At 48.4% G+C, this 11893-nt stretch overlaps 1 protein-coding gene across 1 annotated transcript in view; it reads right to left on the bottom strand.

Moving 5' to 3' along the window:
• Positions 1 to 3642: 3642 nt before the first annotated feature.
• Positions 3643 to 11893, bottom strand: part of ZNF664 (zinc finger protein 664) — a 221096-nt gene continuing 212845 nt past the window's right edge. The window contains exon 5 of the mRNA XM_057527367.1: positions 3643 to 3727. The gene's annotated coding sequence lies outside the window, so the exon portion shown is untranslated. The remainder of the gene's footprint in view (positions 3728 to 11893) is intronic.

Raw genomic sequence — 11893 nt, 5'->3', positions numbered from 1 at the left:
CTCCGGAATAAACACCCCAGCGGCGGCACCAAGGGGTGACTCGTGGGGCCCCCAAGTCATCCCAAGTAACAGTAGTAGGAGTAGTAATGTCTGAGGTGACCTTTCGAGGTTTCTCCAGCTCACTGAAGTCCGAATAGAAGAATCTTCAGAGACCTCTGTTTTAGAAGATCTGTAACTTACAAGGGAGGGGGCGGAAACCAGAGGCTTCAAGGCTCCCCAAGCTTCAAGACCTGTTCCTTAGCTCCCCTCTTTCCAACGGGCCGGTCCGCCCCTTTGTTGATGTTCTAAAACACGAACCAATAGTCCCGGGGTATTTGTGTCTCCATCATTTGGGTTCCCAAGGCCAACATACTGGGCCTCTGGGGTGGAAAGCCTTGGGTGGAAATGGGGCTGGGGCAGGTGACAGGGAGATTAGAAACATTTCCTGAATCCTCCAGCATCTGGCTATTTCCCCAATTTCTTCCAAACAGGTTCCTGCTCACTGACAGAGTCTCTACCATCTTTCCCTTCTTTTCCTTCCTCGGAAGGGAGAAGTCACTTGCTTCCCTTTCTTCAGATGACTGACAAGGAGGTCCAGTCCAGCTCCCACCCACTCATCCACCCACACAGACACCCCCCCCCCCAGGTGATCCAGCCTTCCATTCTGAAAGCAGGGAATCCAGGGGTACCTAGAGGTTGCGTTGAAAAGAGCAGGAATGTAGGAGAGGCTCATCGTCTAGCCAAGAGAGCAGAGGAGGCAGGGAAGGTGTGAGAGTGTGGACAGATACACTAGTTTGGTTTCCCCTTGGTGTCTGCTCTTCAGACACCCTCAAACTGAGGGCACCAGGCTAAAGCACGGTCATTCCATCAGGACCGATCAAGCCACCACTGTGACCCCAGCACTGGGTCCACCTCAGAACCGCCCACGAGTAAGATAGCCTGGCCCCGGGGCGCCCAGTCAGATGAGGGGGGAAAACACACCAGGAAGAAAAGGCCGTGAGTTTCAAGGAGGGCATTGACAAGGCACTGCCAGCAAGAATCATCAGAGGGACAGTTCATTGCTGGGGTGTTCATGAAAGCCCGCTCTGAGGAGGGGGCGTTTTAAGATGAGTCCTGAACAGCCACACGTGAGCTGGAGAAAGAGGACTAGCCTTCCAGGCGGGGGGACACCAAGGACAAAGGTGCTCTCCGTAGGGAGAATGAGGTGCATTCCAGGAAGGGACAGAAGGGTTGGGGGGCTTCCTAAGAGTGCTGGGGGAGACACAGAAGGGCATGTTATCAGGTGAATTTGCAGCCCATTTCCATATCAACCAGGAAGACCACGGGAAGTCTGCTGCCCAAACAGAATTAGCCAGAGCTTAGAATATCTGGAGCATTCTGGAGGAAAAAAACAAAACAAAACACAACACAGAACAACTGACTCCGTTTGCTTCAGTTCTTAGGCAAGAATTCAATTCTTCAATTCTTCCTCAGCCTTGGGCTCCGTGACCAGAAATACGTGGGTGACTTATCATCTCACAGGACAAAAGCGGGGGCTGTGATTTGCAGAACAGAAGCATGTTAAGATGCAGTTCCTTCCCAAACGCTCACTCACTCAAGCCCCCAGAAGCGAGATCGCCTTCACTGCCCTCACTGCCAGGCTGCCCTGGAGAAAATTCTTTGATAAGAACGGATTACTTCTTAGCCCAGGGAAGTGAGTCTGGCAGCAACATCCACCGAAGGCTGGTGGGGAATTAGGGGGAGGCATGTGGGGCAGGGTTGCATCATTGAAGTGTCATCTTGACTTTATTTAAAATGTTGCTATTTTGATCATCTGGAATTTTTTGCATTAATTTTGGCCTTTACAGCACTGCAGTAAAATATAGTACGTGTCGCAATTTCCACGTTTGGGACATTTCCTTAAATTTTGGACTCTAGGTGAGGGCTCTACTCTCCTCACCCTAATCTTGGCTGCCTTGTGCCATTCATGCTTATCAGGGGTGCCTTCATGACCATGCCCACTCAGGTTCTGGAAGCTTCCCTGAGCCCACACACAACTTCCCCTGAAATGGAATAACGCTGGTGATGTGTCTACACCCAGCAGCAGGAAAAACATGACCGCACTACAAATGTCATAGTGTCCCACACAAATGATCCCAGTGACCATGACCTCTGACCTATTCGGATCCACTGCCACTGGCTGGGGGCTGCCCATCCACTGAAAGCTGGTACTGTAAAAGCTTCTGTTTCTCACTGTGTCAGATGGTCCGCAAATGTCAAAGAGGGGAGAAAAAGCCGAAATTTCCATAAGTTAGCTTGAGCCAGGAGCTAGCGGTGGGTGGGGGGCTGTCTTGGCCAGTCTCTGGAGGAAAGGGGCTTGAATCTCTGTAACATGAGGCCAGAAGGGCAAGGAGGGCGGAGTCTTTGCAGATCCGAGTACCTGCTCTGGACCAGGTGCTGTGGGCGGAGGGCGAGATCAGGTTTGCAGGGACCCGTACGTGGGGCTAAGGTATTTGGACTTTATCTGCCAGGGGGTGGGGAGCCTGTAGAGTTTAGGAATGATCTGATGCAAATTGCTTCCGAAGTTGGATTACAGAGAGGAGAGTGGAGGGACTTCCCTGGCGGTCCAGTAGTTGGGACTCTGCGTTTCACTGCAGGGGGCACGGGTCCGATCAGGGAACTAGGATCCCGCATGCCACGTGGTGCAGCCAAAAAAAGAGAGGAGAGCGGAGACTGAGAAAAATCGGGCAGAGAAAGTCGATATTTAACAGAAAAGAAGTTATTAGGGTACCCCGACAAGGGGTCCTGCAGTGGGTGTCCCGTGCTGGAGAGAAGGGGAGACCCCCCTATACCACACACTCCTGGGAAGGGAGACGTTCGTTCAGGAGCTCGTGGAGTCACCTGCTTTTAAGAAAGGTGACCTAGAATGGTCCCAAGCTCCATGGGGCTCACCCAGCACCCCGGCATCAGGGGGACTTTCCCAGGCTGCTTTGTGAGGGGGAGAGAGAAAGGCCAGAGGATGAAGGGGAAGGGCACAGAGGAGAAAAGGCTTTTTCATGGAGAGCCATTAGCCACTTGTTCCGAGCAGCAGTGAAGAACATTCATGAAGTGGGGCTGTGCCTTCAGGGACAGCTGACAAAGGCCTCTGCTCACACACTGTCTCACCCTGGAACCCCAGAAGCTACACTGACACTCCAGATGCATGCGTATTACTTCTAATTTAAAATAAAGGAGATCAGTCCATGGAGGCTCAGAGAGGTTAAGTGACTTGCCTGTGGTCACACAGCTACTAAGTAGAAAGGCAGAGTGGAAGCCGCGAGGATGGACGTGGGGGAAAGCTGTCAATGGGTCCTAATGTATCGTGAAATGGGGGAGGCAAGACTGAGGTCCCAAAGCCTGACAAACAGGCATTTCTGTGACCTGCACAGAAAGTACCGAAGCAAACGGCCCATCTGGGGAGCACGTTGAAGACCCCAAAGGGCAAGGCTGAATTGAAAGCAAAGATCCTGCTCATGTGACATGGTGATTGTTCACGGAGCACCTCCTGCTCTTGCCAACTGCACTGGAAGTCCCCTGAGGAAAGGGCTTGGCAATCCTGTTTCCTGGTGGGCTGTGCACGCCACACACAGAAACCTGAGTAATTGTACTTACGTGACGCACCCAGAAGGGCCCTAGTCGCTCACATAGCAGTCCCTGGGGAGGTGATGGCTGGCTTATTTAATCGGATCTGTATAGTTCCCCATAGTTCCTCAATGGTTGACATCATATTCTGGAAAAATTAGCAGAATATGGAGAATTACATCACATTTAGAGATGAGAAAATGGAAGCACAGAGAGGGTAAGCGTTTTGCCTAAACTCACACAGCAGAGCCCATTCTTTTTTTTTTTAATGCTATTCTTGTCTGCTTACATTCTTTTTATGTATGTATGTATGTATGTATGGCTGTGTTGGGTCTTCGTTTCTGTGCGAGGGCTCTCTCTAGTTGCAGCAAGCGGGGGCCACTTTTCATCACGGTGTGCGGGCCTCTCACCATCGCGGCCTCTCGTTGCCGAGCACAGGCTCCAGACGCGCAGGCTCAGCAATTGTGGCTCACGGGCCTAGTTGCTCCGCGGCATGTGGGATCTTCCCAGACCAGGGCTCGAACCCGCGTCCCCTGCATTAGCAGGCAGATTCTCAACCACTGCGCCACCAGGGAAGCCCAAGTCTTTATCTTTTATGTGCAGAGTGCACAGATATTGTCTACCTTTAGGGAATCCAGGAAATGACAGTAACCAAACATTATTTAGTGTTTGAAGGTAGCCACCAGGACTTCAATTGGAGTTCAGAGAGGCAGAGGGCTGAGAGGTGAGAAACAGTTGCTTTGTTATCATAAACTCTGGACAAATCCCATTAGATTTTTTGTTTTATTGAAGTAGAGTTGATTTACAATGTTGTGTTAATTTCTGCTGTACAGCAAAGTGATTCAGTTTTACATATATATACATATATATATACATGCTTTTTAAATATTCTTTTCCATGATTGTTTATCACAGGATATTGAATGTAGTTCCCTGTGCTATACAATAGGACCTTGTCGTTTATCCATCCTATACATAATAGTTTGCATCTGCTAACCCCAAACTCCCACTCCATCCCTCCCCACCCCCCTCCCCCGTTGGCAAGCACAAGTCTGTTCTCTGTCTGTGAGTGTGTTTCTCCCATTAGATTTGTTCCCAAGGGCATGGGATCCAATGGAATAGGTTTTCAGTGAGAGGCCCAGTGCCGTACAATGATGATGATATTCGGGCTGTGAGTCCAGCCAGGCCCAGCCCTGGGGCCCGGCCAGTGGATGCTGTGCCCACCCCTGCTGGCCATCTGGCCTGAGAGTTTTCCATAGCGCCCTTGCTCAGTCCTCAGCGCAAGCCACAGGTGTCCCCGCCGGGACATAGCTTCACTAGTGACTCACCTCTTCATTTTTAGTGCGTCCTCTGAGCCTGCGGCTCTGTCTCTGCAGCAGCTGTCTGTCTGGGGGTCAGGGCCTGCTCTGGCCTGCTCTGGCCTCACCGCCCTCGGGCCCGTGCACAGAGGGCAGGGACCGAGGTCCGCGTCAGGACAAGCTCTTGACAACCTGCCCCGCTAGGAGAGGGAAGTGAGGACAAAATGCATCCAGAGTGTATCTGGACCCGGGACTGCGTTCTTCTGCTGACCTCTGAATGCGTGGGTCTGGACCAGCCTCAGGATTCTCAATGCCTTGAGCGAGATCATTAAAACTCTGCTTTAAGGGTCTGCGGGCTGCCTTCCCGGCTTGGTATTCCTGCTACTCTTCCCCTCTCTCCTTCCAGAAGGGGGTCGACTGCATCACTTCACAGCCACACGCAGAGGCGCCCACAGCCGAAAGGGTTTTTGCAGCTGTTAACTTACTGGTTCACACCTTCAGGGTTTACGGAGCTTTTAGCTGAAAAGGCCTTTTCTGCCAGCTTCTCCCAAGCTTGAGTAAACAAAAAACCTATTTATGTCTTCAGAGCACTTAATTAAGGCAGGGCAGGGATAAAATCAGTGACAGAGTGTAGTAAAAACACAGTCCTTTAAGTCATGAGAGGGGGGGTGCCCCGGGCCAGCTGCGTGTTCTTGGGGAAGCCGTGTCCCCTTCCAATTTTTGTTTTGTAAAGTTGAAAGAATAATATCATGAAAGCCCAAACACCCTTCTCCTCCACACCTCAACTGTTAATGCAATGATATTATATAGCCTTGATTTCATATCAAGATTCCCCCAATTATCCCAACGATGTCTTTGAAAGCTGCTTTCTTTTTCAATCTGGCGCCCAAGCATACGACATTCTTAGTTGTCATTGCTGGGGGTCAATTCTCCGGGGGTCTCTTGTGTTTCAGCACATCTTGGGAGCAGAAGCCCTAGCTGCCCTTTGTCTGGAAAGGTAGAGATAGTGTGTCCTTCCAAAGCCAAGTGTAGGCATGCTTACTGTGCAGTGTAAGAAAGATAATATCTCCCTCTGGTCCAGGGCGGGCGGGGGAAGATCAGGCAGGCTTACTGTCCATTATAAAATATTCGAGTTCCTTCACCTCAAGGTTCCTCTGCTATAATGCAAGGCACTGTGTGGGCGGGTGTCACTTGGCCTTCTTTGAGTGGCCCTGTGGGACCTGGGGCTCGGGAAAAATGGCAGGAGAAAATGCTGGCACTCTGTCCACTGCGAGGGCTGTGAGTCACAGCATCCTCTGTCTCTGACCCCACAATCTCCTGTGTTTTGCCAGGGCCCAGGCGACAGTGGCAGACTAACTTCTTAGCTGGCCGGGAAGGTGAAATCTCAGAACTTTATAGTCTTTGATAATCATTTTCGGACAAGAGCATGAGTCACTTCACACCCTCATTTCTCTTTTGTCCTTTCTTCTAGAATAATCCCTTGCCTTTCTATGTCTGTCTAGACACTGACAGTTTCAAAGCGTTCAGGCCAGTTGTTTTCTTGTTTGTTTTGGCCGTGCCGCGCGGCATGCAGGATCTTAGTTCCCCGAACAGGGATCAAACCCGCACCCCCTGCAATGGAAGCACAGAGTCCTAACCACTGGACCGCCAGGGAAGTCCCAATACATTCATCTTTCTGTACCACTTTTGTTACCATTTTTTCAATTTAGGGGTTCACGGTTGTCTTGCTCACAAGCTGCACTTAAAAGTAAACGCAAATATCTCTAGGGTTTGACACACGTGGACCCGGGGCCCACACGCACAGCAGACTAAAAGCTGTGGAGGCGGCCCCTTCTTCACGCCTCTCTTTTGGCGAATCTACGCAAGGCAAAACATTTTGGGGTTTTCCAAATGTGGTACACCATCCAAATGGGTTTCAAATGATTTTCTCTGACTAGAAAGCATAATGTCACGTGAAATGGTAGGTATGTGTGCCTGGATCCATAATGCCAAAACATCACTTCTTGATTTAGAGGGTTTGGGGGATGAAAAAGTTGTTATGCTGAGAAAAAAGTCCTCCAAAAACCACTGTGGCTTTTCACGAGCCGGTATGGCAAACACTCTTTAACTGGACAGTCGTTCTCAGCTACATCTGAATAAAGAAGCAGACAGGATATCTGTGCACATTAAACATACATAAGACTAAGTCTAGCCTGGGTAGAGCCAAAGGGAAGCCAGAGTAACTGAGAGGGGTGCAGAGGAGAGAACAAACTCTTCACCAGCTCCTGCCAAACTCGGAGCTCTTTCTCTGCACCTCAGAGGGACTGAGGGAAAGCTGCCAGGGGCCCTGTATCCCCCCAGCGAGGGCCCCGGGGTGAGCACACTGCAGAGAAGGGCAAACAAATACCGTTTCTATTCATTCCTCAAGGAAGACACAAGTCCGGGCAGATATTTTGGTTGTGTGGTTTGCGGCTGAAAGTGGAGACCAAGGGCATCGAGTAGGAAGCAAAGGAAAGGCTCCAGGCTCCTGGCGTGATGCCCGCGGGCTCCGGGGAGGCAGAGTCTGGGTACCAGACTTGAGGGAGGGCATGGCTGTGGGCGGAGAGCTCAGCAAAGCTCCCGGTTCAGTCCCGAGACACTGAGGGAAAGTGAGAGGGCCTCTTGTCTGCTATCCCTTCAATCAGTAGTTATTAATTGAGCACCTACTGTATGTGTGGCATCGGGGATACAGCCATGGACAAGTCAAACTTGGTCCCCATTCTTATGGAATTTCCAATCAGGGCTGGAGATGGGTGGGAGAGAAAATAGTTCATCAAGATAATTTCAGAGACTTATGAATACTATACAAATACAGTGGGATAGAGAATAACCAGTATGGAGCTGCTGTTGATGGGGTGGTGAGGGGAGTCAAGGAAGCCCCTTGGGTGGTGGGCTTGAATGGTGAAAGGAGCTGACCCTGAGTAGAGCCTGAGGAATGGCATTCCTCAGAGAGGACACTGAAGGTGCAAAGGCCCTGAGGCCACCACAAACTCAAGGTGCTCTTTGTAAAGGGAAGAATGTAGAGAGAGACACAGAGAGAAGACTGGGGGAAAATAAACAGAGAAAGGGAGACAAGACGCAAGAGATGGAAGGGGAAAAGTGAAAGAGACCAGTTGTGAAGGACTGGAGGAAAAGGACAGGAAAATTCATGGAGGGGGTGGGCAAGAAAGCCACTGCCTACAAAAATGAATCGATGCATCGTGTGCACATGGGGGGAGGAGGGAGACGGGGTGCGTGCAAAGAAGGCCCACACTGCCTTCACTCCTGAATGATCCCTACTTGTCTCTGCATGTGTGGACTTGGCATTTTTGCTGGCTTCGTGTGTGTTTAGCTCTTATTTCCCCAATTAGATTACAAACTTCACAAAGGCAGAGAGCATGCCTTGTAATTTTTTCCCCCCTTTCTGCGCAGCACTTACCACAATGCTCTGTATACTGTGGGCTCACTAATTATTGTTTGAACAAAGGAATGGATGGATGGATGGATTCTCAAACTAGACCGTGTCTCTCTGCAATTAGCCACGTTGTTTATATTTTGCAAAGGTTGGATAAATATTTTGTACACACACATGTGCCCACATGGGGCACAAGAATGAACGTGCACTCTAGCCTAACTTAAAGAACATCTCTGACACTTGGGATCAGCAAGTTGGCAAACTGACGCTAGGAGGTTTGGGAAGAGGTAAGGATTACCTGCTACATCGGGGTGAACGTGGATGCCTGAGCCAGACACACCAGTGTTTAGCAGAGATGAACCAGAACAGGGAGGAGATATCGAAAAGAAGAGGGGAAAGTAGGTTAAGTGCGGCAAGATTGCTAACCCTCACTAGTTTTGAAGTTCCACTCTTCTTCCAGGGAACAAGGCTGTACTATATTCCCCAGGCTTCTGGGCAGTTAGGTGTGGCCACAGGATTGAGTTCCGGCTACTGGAATGTGGGTGGGATCCACGTGTGCTGCTTCTAGGCCCAGTCTGTAGAACTTCTCCTGCATACCTTCTCCAGCCACTGGCTGAATGGAGAGGACTCCAAGGACCTAAAGGAGGGAGGACCCACAGCATGGACGGAGCCTGGGTCCCTGAGTGACTGTGTGGAGCAGAGCCTGCTGACTGACGGCTCTGCAGCCACTGAGATGTGGAGGTTGTTTGTTACAGCAGCTAACACTGCTTATCCTGACCCATACAGAAGAGATGGGGAAGGTGAGAAGTAGGGCTTTTCCTTCACACAGAAGAATCCAGAAGAAGGAGCTCTCCACTCAGTGGTGTCTAGAGGCCAGCTACTGGGACACCGCCCAGGAGCATGCAATGCTTCTCCCTGTGACACCAGGGTAGTGGACAAGCCCAGGAAAGGAAGGACAGAAGGGCTTCATTTCCCACTGGTAACAGGTAATGGAACAGGGGCATCTGAAGTCAAGCCACTTGACATGGGGGCCACAAATTCCATATTTTAAAAACAAGAGGAAAAAAAATGTATGATAAATAGATAGGAAAAAAGAGGTTTGATTGGAACTTCATCTTGAAAAATAAATCTAAAATGATAAAAACTAAAAATAAGCTAAGTTCATTTTTATTTACCAAAGTGTGGTAACTGCTCTAATGCTTAGAGCAGACAAATGACCAAGGATGATTTTTTTCTTTTACTTTCTATGTTTTTTCCCCCAAGAAAATTGTCTAAAAGCATGATTGACATCCTTCCCTTCACATTTGACCTTTTCACAGCCCTTGTGGTTCAGAGTTGATCTTTTTTTTTAAGTTCAAGGGTTTAGTTCATTACAGCACTATTTACAATAGCCAGGACATGGAAGCAACCTAAATGTCATAGACAGAGGAGTGGATAAAGAAGATGTGGCACATATATACAATGGAATATTACTCAGCCAGAAAAAGAAACAAAATTGAGTTATTTGTAGTGAGGTGGATGGACCTAGAGTCTGTCACACAGAGTGAAGTAAGTCAGAGAGAGAAAAACAGATACCGTATGCTAACACATATATATGGAATCTAAAAAAAATGGTTCTAATGAACCTAGGGGCAGGACAGGAATAAAGACGCAGGTGTAGAGAATGGACTTGACATGGGGAGTGGGAAGGGTAAGCTGGGACGAAGTCAGAGAGTAGCATTGACATATATACGCTACCAAATGTAAAATAGACAGCTAGTGAGAAGCAGCTGCATAGCACAGGGAGATCAGCTCGGTGCTTTGTGACCACCTAGAGGGGTGGGATAGGGAGGGTGGGAGGGAGACACAAGAGGGCGGAGAAATGAGGATATATGTATATGTATGGTTGATTCACTTTGTTGTACAGCAGAAACTAACACAATATTGTAAAGCAATTATACTCTGATAAAGATGTTAAGAAAAAGATGTGGTACATATATACAATGGAATACTACTCAGCCATTAAAAAGAATGAAATAATGCCATTTGCAGCAACATGGATGGACCTAGAGATTAGGTAGAGATTATAATAATACTTATTATTATTAATAATAATTAATAATAATTAATAATATTATTAATAATATTATTATTATTATTATTATTACCTAGAGATTATCATACTGAGTGAAGTAAGTCAGACAGAGAAAGACAAATATCATGATATCACTTATATGTGGACTCTAAAAAAATGGTACAAATGAACTTACTTACAACACAGAAATAGAGTCACAGATGTAGAAAACAAACTTACGGTTAGCAGCGGGGAAAGTGGGGGAGGGAGGGAGATTGGGATTGACATATACACACAGTACTATATATAAAACAGATAACTAATAAGGACCTACTATGTAGCACAGGGAACTCTACTCAATACTCTGTAATGGTCTATATGGGAAAAGAATCTAAAAAAGAGTGGATATATGTATAACTGATTGACTTTGCTGTACAGCAGAAACTAACACAACACTGTAAATCAACTATACTCCAATAAAAATTTATACATAAATAAATAGCAAAAAAAGATCAAGGGTTTAGTTGCCATTTCCAAGGGCTTATGTTAATCCTTTCAAATTCAAGTCACAGTCTTGCAGGCGAGATTTAGTGTCGCTGGGTGAATCTGGATCAGCCACTGTCCCTCAAGTGACTGAGGATACAAGATGCTCTATCACCAACTTCACCCAGCAGACGGTTCCAAAGTGTGTGTCCTTCTTTGTTCCCCACAACAGTGGTCCCCAACCTTTTTGGTACCAGGGACCGGTTTCGTGGAAGACAATTCTTCCATGGACCGGGGGTGCAAGTGATGGTTCAGGCGGTAATGCGAGCGATGGGGGGGATGGTTCACGCAGTAATGCGAGCGATGGTTCAGGAGGTAATGCAAAAATGGGGAGCGATGGGGAGCGGCCAATGAAGCTTCGCTCACTAGCCCACCGCTCACCTCCAGCTGTGCGGCCTGGTTCCTAACAGGTCGCAGACCGGTACCAGGGGTTGGGGACCCCTGCCCTACAGGACGCGCTAAGCCAGGCCTCTGCAATTGCCACGCCCCACCTGAGGGACTTAGAGAAGCGGCAGATTGCAAGGGGGGGGGTCCCCTCCATGGAACTTTAAGCCACTTTGGCTTTGGAGCCACTTGCTGACATGAGCTGAGGTTGGAAAGCTGATCCTGGTTCTTCTGGAAGGTTCCCAGGCTGCTGTTTACCCTGATTCTGGCCATCCACTGCATTTCCTACTACTGTTTTTCCAGCCTACTTAGCTATTCATGGGGAAAATATCACAGTGGGTAGAAAGTTTTTGCTCAAAAGCCAAACAAAGAGAAGAAAAACCAGGGCAAAGGGAAAGCAGCTTATTAAAAAAACAGACTTTGAAAAATACCGAACGCTCTTGTTAAGCAAATAATTTCCCAGGGTTCCTTAATGTACAAAGAAACTCAAGAGCTGCAAAAATAATCCAAGTTCAAGAAAATACCCCCGTTTCGGATTTGCTTTCTCTACATTCGCTAGAGTTTGCCCACAGTGAGACTCCTGGCACCTGCCAGGGTCAAGGACCCCGGGAAGACTCTACTTTGA

Source organism: Balaenoptera acutorostrata, chromosome 13 (assembly GCF_949987535.1).
Source record: "Balaenoptera acutorostrata chromosome 13, mBalAcu1.1, whole genome shotgun sequence".
NCBI lineage: Eukaryota > Metazoa > Chordata > Mammalia > Artiodactyla > Balaenopteridae > Balaenoptera > Balaenoptera acutorostrata.
The sequence above is the reverse complement of the archived record's forward strand: the minus strand, read 5'-3'. Positions and strand labels throughout refer to the sequence as shown.